Source organism: Pongo abelii, chromosome 21 (assembly GCF_028885655.2).
Source record: "Pongo abelii isolate AG06213 chromosome 21, NHGRI_mPonAbe1-v2.0_pri, whole genome shotgun sequence".
NCBI classification, from domain to species: Eukaryota; Metazoa; Chordata; class Mammalia; order Primates; family Hominidae; genus Pongo; species Pongo abelii.
In genome coordinates, this window is record NC_072006.2 from 7,498,724 (window position 1) to 7,525,323 (window position 26,600).

The 26,600-nt window shown below is 37.2% G+C and overlaps 1 protein-coding gene across 9 annotated transcripts in view; it reads left to right on the forward strand.

Moving 5' to 3' along the window:
- SPTLC3 (serine palmitoyltransferase long chain base subunit 3) overlaps positions 1 to 26,600 on the forward strand; it is a 247,582-nt gene that overhangs the window by 4,138 nt on the left and 216,844 nt on the right. For 5 of the 9 annotated variants that reach the window (XM_054542014.2, XM_054542016.2, XM_054542021.2 and 2 more), the window contains 2 exons: positions 9,145 to 9,202; positions 11,671 to 11,787. The gene's annotated coding sequence lies outside the window, so the exon portion shown is untranslated. Of the gene's footprint in view, positions 1 to 9,144; positions 10,982 to 11,670; positions 11,788 to 26,600 lie in introns of those variants that run through there. The other 4 variants (XM_024239111.3, XM_054542013.2, XM_054542022.2 and 1 more) reach the window with 2 other exon arrangements.

Below are 26,600 nucleotides of genomic sequence, written 5' to 3' on the forward strand. Positions count from 1 at the left end.
TGTTTGTACCCATTAACTAACCTCTGTCCATCTCCCGCACCCTTGCCATACACACTCTTTTCATCTTCTTGTATCTGTTATTCTCTTCTCTACCTCCAGGAGATTAACATTTTTAGCTCCCACATATATGTGATGACTTGTAATATTTGTCTTTCTGTGCCTGGCTTTTTTCACTTATCTTAATGACCTCCAGTTCCATTCATGCTGCTGCAAATGACATGATTTCCTTATTTTTATTCCTGGATATTATTCCATTGTGTGTATACACTGCATTTTTATCCATTGGTTTATTGATGAACACTTAGGTTGATTCCATATCTTTACTATTGTTAGTAGTGCTACAATAAACATGAGAGTGCAGATATCTTTTTGAAGTATTGATTTTATTTTCTTTAGATAAATACCCAGTAGTGGAATTTTTGAATCATATGGTAGTTCTATTTTTTGATTTTACTAATTTATATTCCCACCGGCAGTGTGTAAAAGTTCCCTTTTCTCCACATCTTCACCAGCATCTGTTATTTTTTGTCTTTTTAATAATAGTCATTCTAACTTAGGTAAGAGGATATCTAAATTATCTTTCAATGAAAGGAATGAGGGATACATTAATATTAGGCATCTATCTTCTTTTGACAGAAAAACATCAAAATGTTGTACAAATTTATAAGGATTTGATGATAAATTTTGGCAGATGTCCAATATCAAGACCACCAACCACTTCATTAATAATTGTTATTAAGTCATGGAACTTATCTGCAGAAACTGTATTCTTCCAAGCTTCTAACTGAGGATTTTGCCCTTCAACCTTATCTGCTGTGAAAAGACATGTTGACTTTTTTTGCAAAGCAATATTAAGCTAATTGAAATATCCAAAATACTAGACAAACGAGAAAGACTGGTTGTCCAATTCCATCTTAAAGTCAATATCAAATTGGTTGCTTACCTTGGAAACACTGAGATTGTTCTATAGTTCAATAGTTCTCCACCAAACTTTTCCCCTCAATAACGATGTACTTCCACATACATTAACAGTTGCTTTTAGTCAGCTTTCACATTATTGCCTATAAAAAAATTAAAGTTATTACCCTTATGGAATGATTACATTTTACAATTTCTCTAAGCATAATGTTTAGTTCAACAAGATTTTTTGCTTTTATATATATAACAAAAATTTCTCAATGAAGCAAACATTACATTGATTTATAATCTATCGCAAGCTCCTTAATCTGACTAATTATTTCAGAACATGCCCCTACTGTGCTCAACAATTACATAGTTCCTGTCATTTGTGACTCATCATGTGAATTTGACCTGTTCTGTAACTCTTTCAATAAAGCAAGTCCACTTGCTTTGGCACAGTCAAACTACACTAAAAGTGTTGAAACACTTACTCTCAACAACTGTCTTACTCCTCTCCCAGGACAGTAGTTGAATATTCACCATGCAGCAATGGTCCACAGACCACCACTTGAATTCCACTGAATAGGCATTGTTTTCTCCCCATCAACTGACAGGGGATTCCTAAAAGTGATGTTTAGCTTATTTTCTGTTTGCAAAGTCATACTATGGCACACTACGTTTAGATTCATGCAACAAATTTTTATTAGAACTAGAAATATTTAATAGAATTAAACAATGAGGCCATGTCATTAGATACATGTTAAGTAGTGATCTTCCATGTCCAAAAAGTCTTTTCACACAGTTGTCTTTCTTTGGGTTCCAATCAAGATAAAAGCTTGTGTGTGTGTGTTGTGTGTGTGTGTATGGTGTGTGTGTGTATGTCTGCTTTGTTTGTTTGGAGACAGAGTCTCACACTGTTGCCTGGGCTGGAGTGCAGTGGTACGATCTCGGCTTACTGCAACCTCTGCCTCCCAGGTTCAAGTGATTCTTGCTGCCTCAGGCTCCCAAGTAGCTGGGATTACAGGAGCCTGTAATCCACCACGCCTGGCTAATTTTTTTTTTTTTTTTGTATTTTTAGTAGAGATGGGGTTTCATTATGTTGGCCAGGATGGTCTCGAACTGCTGACCTCATGATTCGCCCACCTCGGCCTACCAAAGTGCTGGGATTACAGGTGTGAGACACTGCGCCCGACCGTGTGTCTGTTTTAAAATATTATTTTGAGCATGTCTTTTCTTGGTGGGGAAACCCAGCAGCAGACGGCTGAGTTCATTAAAGACTCCAATCAAAACATGATATACTCATTGATCCCTCAAAGTTTACTCCCTTTGTTATTTATTTATTACAATTTCTCACATTTTGTTTCTTGCCTTTTTAGTTTAGCTCTTCCTCTAGACCACTCCAAGAGCATAGGCCTTGCTGGCATATACTACTGTCTTTTTTATTAAAAAATATAGAGAGAGATCCTGTTAGATTAGTGTTCAGCAACTACTGCAGGCATGCCATATCTGGCCCTCTACATTTTATGAAAATAACTTACTGGAACACTGCTGTGCCTACTCATTTGTGTACTGTCTACGAAAGCTTTCATGCTACAACTTCCAAGTCCAGTAGTTGACGCAGGAACCATATGACCTGCAAAACCAAGTATATTTACTATCTGACCCTTTACAGAAAGTCATGGACCCCAGAACTGGATGATCCATGACAACTTCCATATTCTAGTTTTTCAAAATCCTTTTCTACTGCCATTCTTGCTAAGGGGAATTTCAGCTGATAGTGGCAAACTAACAAGTAAATGTTTACCATGACCGCAGAGAGCTTCCTAAGGCAAACTTCCACCCCAGAAGCCTCATTTGTGGTTATGGGACATGACCATAGTGCTGGCAGACCCCAGTCACTCAATAGATACAACATTCATTTATTCAAGATTTTCTTTAAAAAATACATTACACTAAAGGAACATGATTTAAAAAAAAAAAAAGAACACTAGAGACTAATATCCCTGAGGAACATAGATGCAAAAATCCTTAACAAAATACTAGCTAACCCAAACAACAACATATCAAAAAGGTAATCTACCATGATTAACTGGGTTTCATACCAGGGATGCAGTGATGGTTCAACATACACAAGCCAATAAATGAGATATACCACATAAACAGAATTAAAAACAAAAATCACATTATTATCTCAATAGACACAGATGTATTTGACAAAATACAGCATCCCTTTATGATTAAAACCCTCAGCAAAATCAGCATAGAAGGGGAATACCTTAATGGAATAAAAGGCATGTAAAACAAACCCTCAACCAACATAATACTGAATGGGGAAAAGTTGAAAGCATTCCCCCTGAGAACTGGAGCAAGACAAGGAGGTCCATTCTCACCACTTCTATTCAGCATAGTACTGGAAGTTCTAGCTGGAGCAATCAGACAAGAGAAGGAAATAAAGGACATCTAAATGGGTAAAAAGGAAGTCAAATTCTCACTGTTTGCTGATTATATGATCATATACCTAGAAAACCCTAAAGGCTCCCCCCAAACTTCCTGGAACTGATGAATGAATTTAGCAAAGTTTCAGGATACAAAATTAATGTACACAAATCCATAGCTCTGCTATACACCATCAGCAACCAAGCTGAGAACCTAATCAAGAACTAAACCTCTTTTACAATAGCTGTAAAAAAATAAATCAATCAATAAAACCTTTAGGAAAATACCCAACCAAGGAGGTGAAAGTATCCACAGAAAAAACTACAAAACACTGCTGAAAGAAATCATAGATGACACAAACAAGTGGAAAAACATCCCATGCTTATGAATGGGCAGAATCAATATTGAGAAAATGACCATACTGGCAATGCAATCTACAAACTCAGTGCAATTCCCATCAAAATACCACCATCATTCTTCACCGAACTAGAAAAAACTATCCTAAATTTTATATGGAAGCAATAAAGAGCTCGCATAGCCAAAGCGAGATTAAGTAAAAAGAACAAATCTGGAGGCATCACATTACCTGATATCAAACTATACTATAAGGCCATAGTCACCAACATACCATGGTACTGATATAAAACTAGGCACATAGACCAATGGAACAGAATAGAGAACCCAGAAGTAAACCCAAATACTTACAGCCAACTGATCTTTAACAAGGTAAACAAAGACATAAAGTGGAGAAAGGACACCCTATTCAACGAATGATGCTGGTATAATTGGCAAGCCACATGTAGGAGAAAGAAACTGGATCATCAGCTCTTGCCTTATACAAAAATCAACCCAAGATGGATCAAGGAGTTAAATCTAAGACCTGAAACTATAATAATTCTAGCAGACGATATCAAAAAAACTCTTCTAGACATTGGCTTAGGCAAGGATTTCATGACCAAGAACCAAAAAGCAAATGCAATATAAACAAAAATAAATAGCTAGGACTTAATTAAACTAAAGAGCTTTTGCACAGCAAAAGGTACAGTCAGCAGAGTGAACAGAAAACTGACAGAGTAGGAAAAAATATTCACAATCAATACATCTGACAAAGGACTAATATCCAGAAACTAAAATTGAACTCAAACAAATTGGCAAGAAAAAAACAAACAATCCCATCAAAAAGTGGGCTAAGGATATGAATAGATAATTCTCAAAAGAAGATATTCAAATGGTCAACAAACATATGAAAAAAATGCTCATCACCACTAATGATCACGGAAATGCAAATCAAACCTACAATGTGACACCACTTCACTCCTGCAAGAATGGCCACAATCAAAAAACAGTAGATGCTGGCATGGATGAAATGAAAAGGGAACACTTCTATACTGCTGGTGCGAATAAAAACTAGTACAATCACTATGGAAAACAGTACGGAGATTTCTTAAGCAACTAAAATCATAACTACCATTTGATCCGGCTATCCCACTACCAGGTATCTACCCAGAAGAAAAGAAGTCATTATATGAAAAATATACTTGCACACACATGTTTGTAGCAGCACAATTCGCAATTGCAAAATTGTGGAACCAACCCAAATGCCCATCAATCAATGAGTAGATAAAGAAACTGTGGTGTATTTATATATGTATATGATGAAATACTACTCAGCCATAAAAACAAATGAATTAATAGCATTTTCAGCAACCTGGAAGAGATTGGAGACTATTATTCTAAGTGAAGTAACTCAGGAATGGAAAACCAAACATCAGATATCCTCACTCATAAGTGGGAGCTAAGCTATGAGGATGCAAAGGCAGAAAAATAATGCAATGGAGTTTGTGAACTCGGGAGAAAATGATGGGAAGGGGATGAAAGATAAAAGACCACAAACTAGGTTCCATGTATACTGCTCAGGAGATGGGTGCATTAAAACCTCACAAATCACCATTAAAGAACTTGCTCATGTAATCCAATACCACCTGTTCCCCAACAACCTGTGGAAATAAAAAAAATTAGTTAAAAATACACCTATTATCGTCATTTCATTTAGTTGAATACAGTTTATTCATATAACTTTGTATTTTAAGCAAGTTATGCAATCAGTGGTAACTTTTTAATAAGTTTATTTATAAACTTGCTTGTTTATAAGTTTATAAGTCTAATATAGGAAATTTATAAAATTGAAGCCATGAGAAATTTTATCCTCTTACTGAACAAACAAAAATACTTCCTGACATTATGTGTATATTGTAAACTGATTTTTTAAAACCAGTTATATCAAAAACTTTTCTCATGTTGAACCCAAAGCCATTACTTCTTAGCTCATAACTCTAGTAACAGAAGCTTACTATGTAAATATGCTTTTAAATGTCCACTAAAAGAAACATGACTTAATTACTTTTTTTTAAGACAGGGTCTCACTCTGTCACTCAGGCTGGAGAATACCTTTCTGCTTCTTTCTTTTCATATTTAACAACTTAATTAGATATGATTCGCATACCATAAAATATACCCTCTGTAAGTATACAATTCAAATTGTTTGGGTAAATTTATAGTTGTGCAAGCACCACCACAATCCCATTTTGGTACATTTTCATAACCCCCCAATAGGTCCTTCACATCCATTTGCAGTCAATCCTGTCTTCCATCCCCAGCCTTAGTTAGACACACTGATCTGCTTTGTCTCTGTAAACCTGCCTTTTCTAGACATTGCATATAAATGCAATTATACAATACATAGGCTATTTTCCTCTAGCTTATTTCATTTAGCACCGTATTTTTGAGGTTCATCCATATTTTAGTACATATGTTAGTAGTGTGCTTTTAATTATGGAACAGTATTCCATGGTATGGATATACCACATTTATTTCACCATTGATGGGTACTTGGATTGCTTCCAGTTAGACCTATTATGAATATCAATTCTAGAAACATTCACAGATGACTTTGTATCGACATGTTTTCATTTTTCTTAAACAGATTCCTGGGTTGCATGGCAAGTTTAACTTTTTAAGAAACTGCCAAACTTATTTCCAGTGCAGCTGCACCATTTAATACTAGCAGCAGCAATGTGTGAGGATTCCAGTTTCTCTGCATCTTCACCAACACTTGCTTCTGTCTGTCTTACTATAGCTGTTTTAGTGGGTATGTAGTAGTATATCACTGGGGTTTCAATCTGAATTGTCTAATGGCTCATAATATTATGATAATGTACACCATTCATAGGCCCATAAGCCATTCTTATATCTTCCTTGGTGAAATATCTACCAAAGACTTTTGAACATTTTTGAATTGGTTTCTTATTGTTGAGTTTTAAGTGTTCTTTATATATTCTGGATTCAGGTCTATTATCCAATATATGATTTGGAAATGCTTTCTTCTTGTCTGTGGATTGTGTTTTTGTTTTCTTGAAAAGAGTTTTTCTTCTTTCTCTTTTCTCTTCTCCCTCACTATGCATATATAGTTTCTATCAGCATTGTCATACAGATTTCTAAAGTTCTGTTCACTTTTTAAAAATCAGAACTATGCAAATTTGTGCCCAAAGAAATCTCTTCTAATAGAAAAGCAACACACAAGACCCTAAACAAGCAGAAGGACCACAGAAGCTAGTGTTAGGACAGAAAATAAATTCACTGAGGGGAAAAAAACAAATTGATCAGACAAACAAAAGTACCAGAGGACCTCATAATTGGGAAAATAAACCAAACACAGATATGCTTCAATAAAATATTGGAGCTTAGTTGTACATTAACTTAGCAACCAGCCAAGGACAATTCGACACCTTAATATGTAAATACACAAGAAATCACAAATGTACACAATCTTACTGAGTCAAGGCTTCCAGCCCAAGACAGTAAAGGTTTCATCTGAATCCTGGTGAACCTACATTTCTGTCAATACCTTACAGGCAAAGACACTAAAGAAAACAATTGTAGCTGAACAAATTGAGCTTAGTGATTTATTAAGATAAAGGAGAACAGACACCATAGAGAATTATGGGCAATATTAATAAGCAAGTATTAGAAAAGACTTATAGGATTTTGGCTTATGTAAAGTTTTTCAGAGATAATTCATAAAGCAAAGTTTTGCTTTGTATTGGATGCTGTTAGGAAGTGGGGACAATTCCATGATTGGTTATCTTGATAAATCTTAAACAAAAAAAGGAATGGGATGGTGAGGCTAAAGCTGTGATTGTTAAACAAATGTCAGTTACTCATATTCTGACCAGGAGAGGAAAATGTTTGGCCATTTTTTGCAGTTTTAGCAGTTTGTATGGTTTGTCTGCATTCAGACGTTATTACAGATTGGTCTTGGTTTTGGTTTTTGTTTTTCATCCACTATAGCCACAGAGGTGCCTTGTCTAGTGCTCTTGTCTTTTTATGTTGAACAGGAGAACTTTACCACCTAGCTCTCAGTACTGGGCCAGATCCACCACACCTAACAGTAACAGCCCAGTTCTCAGATGCCAGGGACTAGTGTCCTCTTTTTCAATGTGATAATCCAGGAATGCCACTTTTAAGGATGTGGGCTAGCAGAACTCTGAGGTGGGATGGAAGGCTCTCAGCTTCCCACAAGTGAGGAGAGAGGGTCTCAATGGACTATGTGGAGGTGGGCATCCTGCAGTTGGTGAGATCACATTGAACATTTGTAAGGAAAACCCAATGTCAGGGCGCCAATGTGAAAAACATCACTCCTCACTCTGGAAGAATCCAGACTGCTTAAGGTGATAGCTGTGGCCAAAAGAGGGCACAGCTCTGAGGTCATTAATTTACCGAGCATTTTGATGATTCACTGGTACTACATTGTAGTCTCTTCCTCAGGTATAAGCCCAAATCTTCCATTTCCAGAAGAGAAAAACATCACAAGTTGGGACATTGTTGAGCGATGACAGGAAACTTTCTCAATTTCAGTGTGAGGGCCAAAGGGGCCCCCAGCTTGAATAACCTCTTTATGGAAGTGTTTGGTGAAGGTTTTTGGAGATGGCCATCAAAGCTGAACTGATGGCTTGTATTCTAAGGACCTTCCTCAGGTGGCCACTTTCATTCTCTCTGCATGAATTCTTTCTGCAGCCCAAGCGACAATGAAAACTGCATAGGCTTTCTTATTAAGAGCGCTAATATGGAATTTCTAATGTGGAATTTGTAAAACCACTGAGTTTTGTGCAATTTCCCTTCTAATTATTAATTTCTTTCTTTTACTTTTTATTTGTCCTGATACTTTAATTATTTCAAGTTTCTTCCTTTTTTTCAATAGTCATTTTTAAGTACCATTCAGGATTTTATTAAAATATTAGTAATCTGATATTCGTTTAAAATTACTTAGATTTCTCTTGAGATGTTATTTATATTCTTCTTAGTCTGCTTAGTAAACACTTCATATCCTCTCTTTAAAGAAAGCAGATATGTCAGAAATATGATAGCAGTAATTACGTGCCCAGAACTTTTTTTTTTTTTTAAGACCTTGCCCTGTCACCCAGGCTGGCATGCAATGGCGCAATCTCAACTCACTTCAACCTCTGCCTCCTGGGTTCAAGTAATTCTTCTGCCTCAGCCACCCGAGTAGCTGGGATTACAGGTACACACCACCATGTCCAGCTAATTTTTTGTATCTTTAGCAGAGGCAGGTTTCACCATGTTGGCCAGGCTGGTCTCGAATGCCTGACCTCATGATCCACCCACCTTGGCCTCCCAAAGTTGTGCCCAGAACTCTTTCACTGTAAGATATGTCTGTGATGCTTCTGGGCCTGCTTTTGAAACCAGTCCCAAAGAGTTCATAATGACTAACAGAAAATCTTGATTTTGCAGAATGGCAGATGAAAAAAAACCAAGTCACTGAAACACTGAAACTCCCTCTGCTTTTGAGGTAAAAGAACTGCCTAACATTGGTTGGGACCAAGATGGCCTACTAGAACAAGCTTGCTGAAACTGCAGCCTGAATTTCCACTGTTTGTTTCCTACTAACTTCTCCCAAATTTGCACATATGACTCATAAGGTAGCATGAAGAGATAACTGCACATGCCTGAGGACTTTTCAGATGATGCTTACCTTCCACCAATCACCTGCTAACCCCAGTATCCACCCAATAAAACTTTTCTAAAACTGCCTTGGAGCCAACACAGGAGACAGATATGCTTGACTCCTGTCTTCTTGGTTGTTGAATTTCAATATAAGGCTTTTATTTTCTCAAAACCCATTGTCCTAGTATTGACTTTTAGTGCATCAGGCAGTGAGCCCCTTTTGCTCCCTAACACTGTTTCCTTCCTACGAGCAATGTCATTTACCTACATTGGGCTCTGCTGTCTTCAAAGGTTCTCCATTTGTACATTCACTTTCTGATTTTTCAAAGTTCCATGGCATCAGTTTCTTCTAATGGTTAAGAGTGCCCAGCAAGACACCTTGTCATGAAGATGTTTTGTACACCATCCTGGGCGCCAGGGTAAATTCTGCCAAGACACCAGCCATGTTTTTCAGGCTTCTCTCTGCAAGCCTCAAAGAATGTGCAAACTACAGCATGTTTTTGGTAGCCTCACATACTGATCCTAGAGCAGTTATGTCCTTCTCACTCCTCATTTTGAAGAAGGTTATCTTCAAAATGACCTTGCTGTGAAGCTCTGTTAGCTCTGATAGGACATATTTCTCATTGACATAGTGATTCAGAAAACGCAAGCAGCATATCCATGACTGTCATCTGGACTTCCAGACCGATGGGACACATAGGGGAGGATTGACAGGTAGGCTAAAAAGGCTGGGTAGAGAAGCTGGTGCCAGGAGAAATTTTTGGAAATTGAGTGGAGGATCTAAAACCCTTGCAGCCAGGAACTAAGAAAACTGGGGTTGGGACATGGGGAGAGGGAAGCTGTAGACTATAGACTGTAGTCAGAGCCTGAGACTCAGGGCAGGATTCAGGTGAGAGTGGAGAGGCTTTCCTTGGGAGAGGACCATGGGAAATAAGTCTCCATGAAAGGGCCTTGGAGCAGGAGCCAGAACCCAATCACCACCCCTTCACCAATCGCCAACCCTTCACCCCATCCCTTCATGCCCAGCCCCTCTCTGCCGGGCTCACTCCCTGGTAACCTGACTTTTATCAACCTCCTCTGCCTGGCTGGCCAATCCCCAGCTCCACTCCATGTGAGTCACAATCTGACCATTGTGACCTAATGCTCCCCCACCCCACTTGTGATTCCATCACCGGAAGTTCTTCTCAAGTGGCCTCTGATCTAGAGAGACACACCAAGCAACAGCCCTTGACTCCCTCCACCCTTGCTTCCCTCTCAACCATCTCACCTCCATCTTTCCAGTGGAGCCAGATGTCCCACCTTCTTGGGAGAAATTGAGGCTCATTTCCAGGACAGAGGGGCAAGCTGGGTCTGAGGAACCAAGCAGAAAAACTTCCCAAAATCACTGGGTGGGGAGGTGTCAGAGACTTACTGCTGCCCCAGCTGTTCTGACTCTACCCCCAGCTTTTGGCCCCACCCTTTTAAAGCACCTTCAGAGGTTCCCATGGTGACAGTAAACAAGTCTCCACTGTCCTGGCCATCTCTGCTGTGTTCACCCTGCTCCTGATCTTTCTGGCTGCTCAGGGACTGACCGCCAAGATGTGAGGCTGTGAAGAGCAGGAACAGGGAGGCCTGGAGCCCCCAGGTGAGTGGAGTGGCTTGGCTTTAGGGAAGAGCAGCCTAGGTATGTGGATATGGATGTAAGAGGCTCTGAATTTGGGATCTGAACTTGGGGATCAAGGCAGCAGTTCTTTCTTTATAGGAACTTCCTATTAAAAAACATTTTTTTTTATTTTTTTAATAAAAATAGGAAAGAGCCTTATAGGAAAGGGCTCATTACTGTAGCCCAGGCTCTCAAAAATGATCAGTATAACTTAAGGTTTCTATGCCTGGTTACTTTTCCTATTTTAGTATAATAAAATAAAATATCTGACTCACTAGAGGAAATGCATAAAATGTGTACTCGAAGTAGAAAGATAATTAATTAAAGAATCCCAGCATAGCCATCATTTTTCTTAAGAAATAGAGCAGTATTTACCTTAGCCTTCTTCTGTGGGCCCCCACCCCCTGTATGAAAAAACCACCTCCTCGGTAACCATTATGCTGAATTTTATGTTTATTTATCAATTGCTATTCTTTGTAGCTTGACTTCAACTTTCTGTACTCTTAAACAATATATTGAATAGTTTTGCATGTCCTTAAATTGTAAATACGACTTTACAGTATATTATTCTCTGGGTCTTTTTCTGCGGTGCCGTATCTTGCTCCCGCTGATGCACCTCCTGAACGTCTGTCATTCTCACCTATGTCTCTCCCTTTCTACCCTTCTTCTAGCCATTGTCATCACTTCCCTGATCTGCCTAAATTCTGCCCAGCAGTCCGTGAAAATGATTTACTGATGACATATGTAAGGACTCTAACTCCCCTCAAGCAATCTGCTCATCTCAAAGGGTAAAACATTGGCTCACTCCTAATGTAATAAATGACACATAAGGTCACAATTCAATGGTACTCTCCTTGGATACTGCTTCTTATGTGAACATCAAACTTACACTTGCTTCCTACACATTAACATATCTTGTATATTTGGAGTAAAAATTAGAGAAGTACATACAGGGATTTAAAATATAAAACTTTTTTTTTAATTACCATTTCAATCTCGTTGCTTGTTATTTCTCTGTTCAGGGTATCTAATTCTTCCTGTTGTAAGATAGGAGGGTTATATCATTCCAAGGAGTTATCCACCTCCTCTAGGTTTTCTAGTTAATGCACATGAAAGTGTTCATTGTAGCCTTGAATGATCTTTTGTATTTCTGTGGTGTTGTAATATCTCCCATTTCATTTCTGATTGAGTTTATTTGGATTTTCTGTCTTCTTGGTTAATTTTGCTAATGTTCAATCAATTTTATTTATCTATTTTATTGATTAAGCTGGTTTCAAGAACCAGCTTAATATTTATCTATTTTATTTATTAAGCTGGTTTCAAGAACAAGCTTTTTGTTTCATTTATCTTTTGTATTTTTTTTTGTTGTTATTTCAATTTCATTTAGTTCCGCACTGATCTTGTTTATTTCCTTTCTTTTGCTGGGTTTGGGTTTGGTTTGTTCTTGTTTCTCCAGTTCTTTGAGGTGTGAACTTAGGTTGTCTGTTTATGCTCTTTCAGATTTTCTGATGTTGGCATTTAGAGCTATGAACTTTCCTCTTAGCACTGCCTTTGCTGTATCCCAGAGGTTTTGATAGGTTGTGTCACTATTTGCATTCAGTTTGAAGAATTTTTTAATTCCCATCTTGATTTCATACTTGACCCAATGATCATTTAGGCGCAGGTTATTTAATTTCCATGTATTTGCATGGTTTTGAAGGTTCCTTTTGGAGTGGATTTCCAGTTTTATTCCACTGTGGTCTGATAGAGTACTTTATATAATTTCAATTCCTTTAAATTTATTGAGGCTCATTTTGTGGCCTATCATATGGTCTATCTTAGAGAAAGTTCCATGTGCTGATGAATACAATGTATATTCTGTGGTTGTTGGGTAGAATTTTCTGTAAATATCTGTTAAGTCCATTTGTTCTAGGGTATAGTTTAAATCCATTGTTTCTTTGTTAACTTTCTGTCTTGATGACCTGTCTAGTGTCGTCAGTGGAGTACTGAAGTCCCCCACTATTATTGTTTTGCTGTCTATTTCATTTGTTAGATCTAGTAGTAATTGTTTTATAAATTTGGGAGCTCCAGTGTTAGGTGCATATATATTTAGGATTGTGATATTTTCCTGTTGAACAGGCCTTTTATCATTATGTAATGTCCCCCTTTGTCTTTCTTAACTGCTTTTGCTTTAAAGTTTCTTTTGTCTGATATAAGAATAGCTACTCTTGCTCGCTTTTGGTCTCCATCTGCATGGAATCTCTTTTTCCACCCCTTTACCTTAAGTTAATGTGAGTCCTTAAGTGTTAGGTGAGTCTCTTGAAGGCAGCAAATAGCTGATGAATTCTTATCCATTCTGCAATTCTGTATCTTTTAAGTGGAGCATTTAGGCCATCTAAATTAAATATTAGTATTGAAATGTCAGATACTATTCCATTCATAGTGCTATTTGTTGTACATATATGCAATTCTCATCAAAATACCACCATCATTCTTCACAGAACTACAAAATAAATTCTAAAATTTATATGGAAGCAAAAAAGAGCCCGCATAACCAAAGCAAGATTAAGCAATCTGGAGGCATCACATTACCTGATTTCAAACCATACTATAAGGCCATAGTCACCAAAATATCATGGTACTGATATAAAGCTAGGCACATAGACCAATGGAAGAGAATAGAGAACCCAGAAATAAACCCAAATACTTACAGCCAACTGATCTTTGACAAAGCAAACAAAGGAATAAAGTGGGGGAAAGGACACCCTATTCAACAAACGGTGCTGGGATAATTGGCAAGCCACATGTAGGAGAATGAAACTGGATCATCATCTCTTACCTTACACAAAAATCAACTCAAGATGGATCAAGGACTTAAATCTAAGATGTGAAACTATAAAAATTCCAGCAGATGACATCAGAAAAACTCTTCTAGATATTGGCTTAGGCAAGGATTTCATGACCAAGAACCAAAAAGCAAACGCAATATAAACAAAGATAAGCAACTGGGACTTGATTAAACTAAAGAGCTTTTGCATAGCAAAAGGAACAATCAGCAGAGTAAACAGAAAACTGACAGAGTGGGAGAAAATCTTCTCAATCAATACATCAGACAAAGGACTAATATCCAGAACCTAAAATGAACTCAAACAAATTAGCAAGAAATAAACAAACAATCCCATCAAAAAGTGGGATAAGAACATGAATTGTCAATTCTCAAAAGAAGACATACAAATGGCCAACAAACATAAAAAATGTTCAACATCACTAATGATCAGGGAAATGCAAATCAAAACCACAAAGTGATACTACTTCACTCCTCCAAGAATGACCATCATCAAAAAATTTAAAAAAAAAAAGATGTTGGCATGGATGCGATGAAAAGGGAACACTTCTACACTGCTTGTGGGAATGTAAACTAGTACAACCACTATGAAAAACAGTATGGAGATTCCTTAAGGAACTAAAATTAGAACTACTATTTGATATAGCTATCCCACTACTGAGTATCTACCCAGAAGAAAAGAAGCCATTATACAAAAAAGATACTTGCTCATGCATGTTTATAACAGCACAATTCACAACTGTAAAAATGTGGGACCAACCCAAATGCCCATCAATCAATGAGTGAATAAAGAAACTGTGGTGTATAGATATGTGTGTATATATATATGTGTGTGTATATATATATATATATATGCTACGGTTTCTGTGGCACATACACACACACAATGGAATACTACTCAGCCATAAAAAGAAATGAATTAATGGTATTTGAAGCAAACTGAAAGAGATTGGAGACTATTATTCTCAGTGAAGTAAGTCAGGAATGGAAAACCAAATATCGCTTTTTCTCACTTATAAGTGGGAGCTAAGCTATGAGGATACAAAGGCATAAGAATGACACAATGGACTTTAGGAACTCAAGGGAAAAAGGTGGGAAGGGGGTGAGGGATAAAAGACTAGTAATTGGGTGCATTGTACACTGCTCTCATGTGATAGGTACACCAAAATCTCAGAAATCACCAATAAAAAACTTACCCATGTAACCAAACATCACCTGTGCCCCAATAACCTACAGAAAAAAAAAATTAAAAAATAATAAATAAAACTGTCTGCTCTTCAGTAAGTTGTGTTTCCATTAAAAGAATATCTAGAAACCACCTAAGGGAAGCAAGCATAGGCCACTTGGAAGAAGTTTCAAGAAGGAGAGCTGACCCCAGCTTTGTACACTGGCAGCACAAGGAGCCCTCAGTAAGTGTTACCCTTCCTTATCATGTGCTAAATGTTTAAGGCTTTCAGTCAGACAGCTTCAAGATTGGTGACCTCTGTCAACCTCATGGCTTTGTATAGAGGGTCAAATGAGAAAAGCAACAACCAGTTGGTGCATTTTTCAAGAGTCATGCAAGTAGTGTTGTCTTTCCTCTCTCTTTAGGCTTTGATGATTCAGTCTTTACATTTACTGTAACACTTATCATGATCTGTTGTTTATTCAAGTTATTTAGGCTGATGCTTCTAAAGCCAACAGTATTAAGGACCACTTTTAAAATTTCCAGTCCTTTTCAAGTAAATATTTTTGTAAAAGAAAAATTTTTAAAAATTACTGGAAAGAGAAAATGCAAAAATTATACATATTAGAAGTCAAAAGTGTTTACTGATAAATTCAGAAAATGTAAAACTAAATTTAAATACATATATCAGAACAGATATATAGAAGGAAAATAATTTCAGAAACTGTACTTGGTGTTTGCTGAATGTGTGCATTGGGGAGTGAGTGTGGAAAAGTGCAACTCAAGCTGTGTTTTTCCTTTCTTCTCTCGACAACAATAATCAACACAGAAGACTTCTGCCACCAAATATGTGCGGGTTTCTCTCCATACCCCAAGCTAGTAATTGATTCTGCAGTGGAAACCACCTGGGTGTCCTCCAATTTAATTTAGTTCTGATACTATCTACCTGGGGATAGCCTCAGAAACCACAGGTTGAGGGCTCAGTCCCACAAGAACACCCCCTTCTTCTAACCAGTTGAAACCCCACACCTCCAGAACTTCTCACTGACTGGCTTCAAGTTGTGGTTCCCACAAACCCCTGTTTGAGTTTGACTAATTTGCTAGAGCAGTTCACAGAACACAAGGAAATACTTACGTTAATCAATGTATAACAAAGGATGTTTTAAAGGATCCAAATGGGCCGGGCGAGGTGGCTCACGCCTGTAATCCCAGCACTTTGAGAGGCCGAGGCGGGCGGATCACGAGGTCAAGAGTTCGAGACCATCCTGGCTAATACGGTGAAACCCCGTCTCTACTAAACATACAAAAAAAAATTAGCCGGGCGTGGTGGTAGGCGCCTGTAGTCCCAGCTACTCAGGAGGCTGAGGCAGTAGAACCGCGTGAACGCGGGAGGCGGAGCTTGCAGTGAGCCGAGATCGTGCCACTGCACTCCAGCCTAGGCGACAGAGCAAGACTCCGTCTCAAAAAACAAAAGGATCCAAATGAAAAATCAGATGAAGAGATATATACTGTGAGGCCTGGAAGAGCACAGGAGTTCCTGTCCCCATGAAGTTGGGGTGCGCCACCCTCCTGACACATGGACAAGTTCTCCTTCACCTGCCTGTCAGCCTCCACATGTTCAGCTCTCCAGAAGCTCTACACACCCTGTCCTTTTAGGTATTTTATGAGGACTCCATTGGATAGGCATGATTGACTTATGTGTAGAAATGTGATTGGATCAAAGGGTATGATCTATAATATCTATTATAATGCTGATAGACTGAGTGGGGAAACCCAGCAAGGCCTGTCTATTCAGATTCTTTTTGGCATCTCCGTGCAGCATTCCTTCCTCCAGGGTGTAGCAAGACCCTTTTTTTTTTTTTTTTTTTTTTTTTTTGAGACGGAGTCTTGCTCTGTCACCCAGGCTGGAGTGCAATGGCACGATCTCAGCTCACTGCAACCTCTACCTCCTGGGTTCACGCCATTCTCCTGCCTCAGCCTCCCGAGTAGCTGGGACTACAGGTGCCCGCCACCACGCCCGGCTAATTTCTTTTTGTATTTTTCAGTAGAGAAGGATCCTTTCTTAAAGGAGGATCTTATGGCCCATAATCAGAGAGGTGGGGGAAGATTGGAGAGGACAGGGAAGGTCAGAAAGAAAGACTATGTTTTCTGAGGCCTGCTCCTGAAACTTAAAACACTCCAACATTACAACAGAAGACTATGAAAGTTATGAGCCAACAACCATGGATAAAAAAGTATGTATATGTATATGTATATATATGTATATCTCACAAGTGGTTAATAGAGAAAATTGCTACTGTTATTGTCACTTTTGTCCTTCAATAACTATATTTGAAGTAAAATTTTGACTGAAATAATAATTGAGTTTTTGAGCCATTTCAGCAATCTCATGACAATAATTTTTTTTAGCCTTAATCCAAAATGAAACAAGTGATGTGTTTTCAAAATGTATCTTCAATCCTTCAGCAAGAATCAGTTACATAATTTTCCTGTACAATTACAATTAAAAATAAATACTTTTAAAACTGTAATTGGTAATTAATATTTAACGTATTTATGGAACAAGTGTGATATTTTATTACATGCATAGAATATGTAATGGTCCAGTCAGGGTCTTTAGGGTAACCATTACCTCAAGTATTTGCGATATTCCATGTTTATCATTTCAAGTCTTCATGTGATTTTTGAAATATGCAATACATTGTTAGCTATAATCACTCTACTCTGCTGTTGAACATTAGAACCTATTCCTTTTATCTAACTGTATGTTTGTGCTCATTAACTAACCTCTGTTCATCTCCCCGCACCCTTGCCACACACACTCTTCTCAGCCTCTGATATCAATCAATCTATTCGCTACTTCCATGAGATTAATTTTTTTAGCTTCCACGTATATGCAATGACATGCAACATTTGTCTTTCTGTGCCTGGCCTATTTCACTTAACATAATGACCTCCAGTTGCATTCATGCTGCTGCAAATGACATGATTTATCTTTTTTATGGCTGAATTATATCCCTTTGTGTATAGACATTACATTTTCTTTATCCATTGGTTTATTGATGAACACTTAGGTTGATTCCATATCTTTGCTATTGTGAATAATGCTGCAATAAACATGGGGGTGCAGATATCTTATTGAAATATTGATTTTATTTCCTTTAGATAAGTACCAAGTAGTGCAATTTCTGCATAATATGGGTAGTTCTACTTTTAGTTTTTACTAATTTATATTCCCAAAAATAGTGTATACAAGTTTTCTTTTCTCTACATCCTCAACAGCATCTGATATTTTCTGTCTTTTTAATAATAGTCATTCTAACTGAGGTTAAGATTATATCTAAATTATCTTTCAATGAAAGGAATGAGATCTAGATACATGAATATTAGTCATGGACCTTCTTTTGACAGAAAAACATCAAAGTGTTGTATAAATTTGTAAGGCTTTTGATGATAAATTTTGGCAGATGTGCAATATCAAGACCACCAACTACTTTATTAATATTTGTCATTAAGTCGTGGAACTTTTCTGCAGAAACAGTATTATTCCAAGCTTCTAACTTGGGATTTTGTTCTTCAACCTCATCAGCCATGGAAAAACATGTTGAATTTTTTCTTTGCAAAGCAATATTAAGACAATTGAAACAACTAAAAATATTAGACAAATGAGAAAGACTGGTTGTCCTATTCCATATTAGGTCAGTATCAAATTGGTTGCTTAACTTGGAAACAGAGTTCATTCCATAGTTCAAATATTCTCCACCAAACCTTTCCCCTCAATGACAATGTACCTACACACACATTAACAGTTGTTTTTAACCAGCTTCCACATTATTGCCTACAAAAAATTTTGAATTAAAATTATTACCATTTATGGGATGCATATGTTTTACTATTTCTGTAATCACAATGTTTAGTTCAACTAGATTTTTTGCTTTTATACAAATAACAAGAATTTCTCAATGAAGAAAACATTACATTAATTTATAACCTATCAAAAGCTTCTAAGTCTGGCTAATTATTCTAGAACATGGCCCTACTGTGCTCAAAAATTACATAGCTCCTTCCATTTGTAACTCACCACATAAATTTGACAACATTTCTCCTGCTCTGTATCCCATTCAATAAAGCAACTCTGTTTGCTGTGACACAGTCAAATTGCACTAAAAGTTTTGAAACACTTGATCTCAACCATTGTATTAATCATATCCCAGGCCAGTAGGTAAATATTCATCATGTATTAGTGGTCCACAGACCACATCAGAGTTCATGCTGGTCCTAGGACAAGAGTCAAGCACACCCTGCTTTCACCAGCTGCTGGTAGCTGTCACTCAGGTAATGCACAGCTGAGCAGAACCCAGTTCTCTCTCTTGCCTAGGTCCCCATCAATACATTAGCTCCGAATGATGCTGTGAATCTCTCTCAATGCAAGGTCATAATCCCAACCCAGATGATTCCAAGATGGTGCTTCTTTCCCCACCGTGATAACCTTTCTGCAACATCCTTGACCATTCTCACCATTATTTCTATTTCCCCTCTTTAAGAACATGTGGGTATATCTGGATCCCATTCATGTCATATGCAAACTGAGGACACCTTGAGGACATTCAGTGTCAAGCCCTCTCTTCTTATGCCTTTATCACTGTGACATTTTCTACTTCCAGGGTCCCGAATGGGAAATAGGTCTTGAAAGGGGTATCAGACACACATCTGACCATGCGTCTCACCATTACATCAGTCTTTGGCCACTGTAGGAGCACCATTGCCCATCGCCATATTAAAAGTGGTCACATGCAGAGTCTTCCTTCCTTAAGAGTCCACACATACAAAAAAGATACTTGCTCACGCATGTTTATAGCAGCACAATTGCAATTTCAAAAATGTGGAACCAACCCAGATGCCCATCAATCAACAAGCAGATAAAGATACTGTTTTATATATATATATATAATGGAATATATATATAATGGAATATATATATATAATGGAATATATATATAATGGAATATATATATATAATGGAATATATATATATAATGGAATATATATATAATGGAATATATATATAATGGAATATATATATATAATGGAATATATATATAATGGAATATATATATAATGGAATATATATATAATGGAATATATATATATAATGGAATATATATATATAATGGAATATATATATATATAATGGAATATATATATATATAATGGAATATATATATATATAATGGAATATATATATATATATAATGGAATATATATATATATATATATAATGGAATACTACTAAGCCATAAAAAGGAATGCATTAATGGCATTCACAGCAAACTGGATGAGATTGGAGACCATTATTCTAAGTGAAGTAACTCAGAAATGGAAAACCAAACATCAGTTATGAGCTCCCACTCATAAATGGGAGTTAAGCTATGAGGATGCAAAGGCATAAGAATGATACAGTGGACTTTGGGGACACGAGGGGAAAGGATGGGACAGGGATGAGGGATAGGAGACTGCAGATTGGAAGACGCATGCACCAAAATCTCACAGATAACCACTAAAGAACTTACTTGTGTAACCAAATACCACCTCTTCCCCAAAAACCTGTGGAAATAAAAAATTTTAAAAAGACATCCATTATTGTCATTTCATTCAATTGAATACCGTTTATACATATAATTTTGTATTTTAAGCAAGTTAGGGAATCAATGGTAACTTATTTATGTTTAGTTGTAAACTTGTTTATAAGTATATAAATCCAATATTGGAAACTTATATTTACTATCTGACCCTTCACAGAAAGTCATGGACCCCTGCACTGGATGGTCCATTACAACTTCCATATTCTAGTTTTTCAAAATCCTTTTCTGCTGCCATTCTTACTAAGGGAAATTTGAGTGGATGGCAGGGAAAAAAAAAAAACAAGTGAATTTTTACCGTGACTGCAGAGATTTTCCTAAGGCAACTTTCCATTCCAGAAACTCTACTTGTGGTCATGGAAAAGGGCCTTTGCTCTGGGAGACCCCAGTCACTCATTGGAAATCCTCCTTCAACAAGCTCCACTTTAGCTCCCCTGGATTTTACAGGCTCAAACAATTAAATCATAGTGTCTCCGACAGTAAGCCAGCTTTTAAAATCAGTCCCGTAACTAATGCTGAGTGGAAAAAGAAGCTGAGCTCAGTAAGTAGTATTTCTCACTCTTTGTTATGAACCATGTGTCCTTTCATTTTTTAATATTAATTATGTATGGCAATTGTTTTCTATATTATAGATTATTGTGAAAGACTCCAGGCTTTTAAGAGAAACATTTGAACATATAGCTGCCAAAAGCACTTTGAGATTAAAGTAGGGCTGGTGGAGATAGAGGTCCCTAAGCTCTCATTAAATGACAGCCTTTCAGAGCATTATCATTCTTCATCTTATGTCTTGGTCTAAGCAGCAGAGTCTCATTACGGGGAAGTTTATAATAGATTAAATTTACAACAGTTACATCAGTGCCTAATATGGTGCTAGGCATATAGTAGACACTCATTAAATGTCTGTTGGATGAATGAGTGGTCTGTGATGGGTGCTTTCCATTGAATCTCAGCCCTCTGGAAACTTTAAATGTAAGAAAAAATACTGCCGTGGGCATTTGGTAATGAGCATCTGGACAGCAGCATGAAAAAGTCCAGACATAAATAAGCAACAAGTTACCACACTTAAAGACCTGCACAGGGGCCACGGAGTGTGGGTCTGGAGGGCTGCAGGGGTTCACAACAAATAATGACTAGCTTCATTAGAGTCTTATTTATGCTCAGTTGGTGACATTAGCTTCAGGTAAACTATCTTGTCTTCTTTAACCCTGTGAGCAGCCCTACTAAGTACTTGCTATGTGAATTTTCTCATGGCTTTTGGTTTTCGCTTATCTTCAATTCCCTAACAAGGATTTAAATAGAATCAAGACATCATTTATAAAACTTCTTGTATGGCAGTCAAAGGGACTTTCCAAGTTAACAAATAACTATTTTTTTCCAAAAAATGCATAAGTAAAAGCTGATTCATGAATTTGCTATTTATCCTTCATTCTTGATATTTGTTGCTTTCTTTTGTTGTGCAATATCTAATATTTACTGAAAGACATGAATGATACAATGAAACATATTTACGTGTTATGCATCTTGAGAAATAAAACATTTTCGATCCATTCGAAGTCCCATGTGGTCTTACCTTTGATTATATAGCTCTTTCTCCCAGCTAGAGATAACAACTACCTTGACTTTGGAGATTATAATTCCTATGTGTCTCTTTATACTTTTCTTTACATATATTCATCCCTTAAAATATATAGTATTGTTTACAAACTTATGATCTTTATGTAACTGGTATAATTTGGATATTCTTTTGCAAATTATTTCATTAATATTACATTTTTGAAGTTTAGCCTTACTGATACATGTGGCTGTTGTATAGTATTTCATTGTATGAATATAACATGATATTTTCATCCATTTCACTTTTGATTAATGTTTAGGTTTTTGCACATTTTTATTCCTATTACAAACAACATTTTTATGAACATTCATATACGAGTCTCTTTGTGGACATTGCAAGAGTTTCTCTAAAGTTGGAAATTAATAATAACAACATTTATACTACTACTACTGATGAAATCTGCAACTTATTAAAAGCTAAAAATGTTACTTCTAAGTATTTTACATATATCAAATCACTTTATCCTTACATCAATGCTATAAGAGAGATAAAATTATTGTCACCGTTTTACAGATATAGAAAACATAAGTGGGCAATTGCTGGATGATATGCAAATTTTCAATTTTACCAAATATAGCAAATAATTCTTCAATGGTTTCAAACAGTTTCCACTCTCATTATTGGTATATAAATATTAATACGTATTCTTGTAGCACTTGATCATGTCAGGTTTTCAAAATTGGGTTTGAAAACAGTTATAAAGATAAATAACATATATTCATGTATTATTTGTGTAAATGCTCAGAAAAGAGAGAAAGACAGAGATATCAAAATAAATTCTTTCTTAGGCATGGTGGAAAAGGAAGGAGCTCACAAAGTCTGGGAGATGAGAACACAGTAAAATGCCCTTAAGAGAGTCCAAAACATTATTAATCACCTGGCACATGCCTGTTCAAGGAGTGAAGGCATACAACTACAAAGTCTTTGTTTTCTCAATGCTTAAGGGGCTACTGAACACACTAACAGGGAAAGTCTGAATGAAAAATCTGAGGATAGAAAATCCCATCACCTCATTCAATGCTTTCCCAGCTTGCACATTATAATTTCTCAGTGAGTGATGTACGTGCTCTGAATACTTTCACGTTTTCCTTTTAGTTGTGGGTCATAAAGGAGCAGTTTTTATCTCCCTTAGTTGGGAAATAGCACAGAGAAAGCTCAGTGCTTTTTTAAAACCTAAAATGTTCACTTTTCTCCAGCATTTATTAATTTTCTTGCATGTCCCATAAAAGGAAAGAATGTTTATTATGCATGCCTGATTGAGGGAGAGATATACTGAAATTACGAAGACAGGAGATTAAGGATCTTTACAACCGTGGTCACATCAAATGAAAATAAAACTTTCCAGCCCATGGAGGCTGTAGGAAATGCCATTTTCCACTAAACAATATTAACACTTGAAGCACATAGGGAACTTAAAGTCCCACCAAATGAAAATTCCAACAGTGCGGGAAGTGGGCTTTATAACACAGGGACAGCTGATTCCCTCCTCATCAAAGAGACCCTCTGTGTTCAGCAGATTTCTGAAACTCTGGCATTTTTGTAAGGGAGTTACGCAAACATGCTTGACTAAGTAAAAGGGTAAGACCGGTTTTGCAAAGAAATAAAAAATCAGGCCATAAAATTTTAAGATATGCTCACAGCAACAAAACTATATTTTAGTCACACACCCTGTTTTTATGAGAAATGCCTTTCCCTACTGAAAACTTAGAGGTACTATCACCTCTATAAACTACTATCCCCTAATCCTCAAAGGGAGAATTTAAGAACTCTGAAAGTTCTGATCCTCTATTGAATTTTATGGAAGAAGCTTTACAAGGCCATGAACCACTCCTTCTGATTCTCTAATTCTGGAGAAAACATCAACAGCAGCAACAAAAGATTCCTTCTTTTGTTTCTCAGTCCCACTGAGTTTGAAAAGGTCTCTGAGTTCTTCAAACATCAATCTGGATTACTTAGTGGACAAAATTTAAAAGATAAATAAATAACTCTTCCTGGCATTTCAGTTATAAAGAGACAGGTTTGGTGTCACTGTTATTGGTTAAGTCCCCTCATCTCAGGGAGGGAATGTATTCTCTTCCTCTTTCCTAAAACAAATAAAACATATTTCATGGTGGATGCTTGGTTATGGAGGGATCAGTTTCCAAGTGATTTAGTGATTATAAGCCAGTCCTTATTCCCCCATGAAACTACTCGGAAGTTGAAGTTTGCCATGATATTCAAATGAAAGAGAAGAAAAAAAAAAGAGTAGCTCATTTAGAAAATGCATTTCCCTTTGTCTATGTCTTAATTAAGCCAGTGTGCCTATTCTCCGTTAGGAGATCTGTGTCTGAGCTCTCCTAAATTACCTGAGATCTTAGACTGTAACATGGGACTCGAAAAGAGACTGTTCCGTTAAAGACTATGCCAACTAACAGAACTTTAGCTCATGATGTATTCAGAAGTCAATGTCTGAAGTCATTATATATTTTAGTTCCAAAAAAATGATTTTGAGAGTCTTACTTTATTCAAGAGTGTGTTTATCCTGTGATAAGTTTCTGGAAGCATCATTTGATACTTGTCTTCTTTTTACATGGAGAGGGAGATTGGGGTCTAGAGATAGATAAAAGAATAGGGAAGGAATGTGAAGTGCTAAAAACAAGGGAGAGAAAAAAACAGAGAGAGAATCAATGAGAAAAACAACAATTGAACGGGTCTTAAAATGTCTTATTCCTCCCTAATAAATTAGCATATATAGGAAATCTCAATTTTTTTAAGGAGCATGAAGGGTAGGGCATGAAGGGTGGATGGCTTAGCTTAGTCCATTTTCTGCTGTTGTAAAAGAGTATCAGACTGTGTAATTTACAAAGAACAGAAGCTTATTTGGCTCATGGTTCTGGAGGCTGGGAAATCCAACATCTAGGGGCTACATAGTGAGGGCCTTCTCACAGCATGGCAGAAGGCAACACATGGTAAGGGACAGAGAGAGAAAAGGGAGACCAAACTGAGATAACTAACCCACTCCTGCAATAGTAAGCATTAACCCATTCATAGGGGCAAAGTTTTCATGATCTAATCACCTCCTAATGGTCCCACCTGTTAATTGCATCACAATATCAGTTAAATTTCAACATGAGTTTTGGAGGGGACATTCAAACCATAGCAGTGGGAAGGAAGGTTTCTGAACCTAAGGAAGCCCACAAGTGAGGCAACAAATCCAAATTCAAGAGTCAAAAATTAAAGCTAATATTGCTGGTTGTTGTCTTAGTTTGGGATCCCCCAGAGGCAGACCCTGATGCAGGGATTTGAGGACAATTAGCGTATCTCTGAGGCAAAGGAAACACAAGTAGGACAGTGAGGAAGTGAGACACAGAAGGGAAATCAACCATAATGATAATAAAATCCAGCCAGCACTGCAGTGACTGGGACTCAGTCCCATCAGAGAATTCTGGGAGTTAGTGCAGAACAGATGCCTCAAAAGTCTTCCCTCTCTGGGGGTAAGAGAGCTGGGATACTCATTGACTGCTGCTTCTAGGGGTATTCATTTTGACACTTTCAGCACTGTCCATGAGCAGGCTCAGCCAGGCTTACTCACCAGAGAAAGCCCCCAGGCACAGTGATAAGGGCATTGGCAGTTGGAATCTATGAGTATATACTGAAGTGAGGGGAGGGAGGGTGGATGGGCACCAGCAGTGTCAGCTACAGTTGTGCAGAGCTAAATATAAAGAAAGGGTTCTCCAACTCCCACTTTGTATCATAACCCACAAAGCAGCTGACTTCCATGTTGCACAAGCTATTTTATAGATACATCACGTCATGTGACAGATTATGAAGCACAATTAATCAGGGGCCAATTGAATTTTAATACTGCCTCCTTTAACGACCTAGCAGGGCACAAAAGCTCTAGAAATACAAAGCTGCAGAGGATGGACGTGTTCTGGCTTTCATTTCTCAAGACAGATTTGCAATGATCAAGAGGCGTCCTGTGAATGCAGTTTACAAAGGACTTAGGCACACAGCATCTCCTTTGTTCTCACCACAAGGCTGCAGGGTGTGCATATGTGAGGATTATTTCACTGGTGAAGAAGCATCCTGAGAGGTTACATAGTTCAACTAATGTCACACCAAGAGGTATGGACTTGACCCACTTTCTTCTTTCTCTTTTCTTCTTCCCACCATACCTTGCTGCATTATAAGACTACTGCCAGTTCAGGGAAGATTTTAGCTAAAGTTAATTTAAGGCCTCCAAGAATATTTGAAACTACGTGCTATATCTAAAAATATATAAAAATGATAAAATATAAAACTTGTGTTTCACTTTCTCACACATTGATAGTTATAATATACAGATACAATAATGACTAAATCTCTAATTTCTGTCA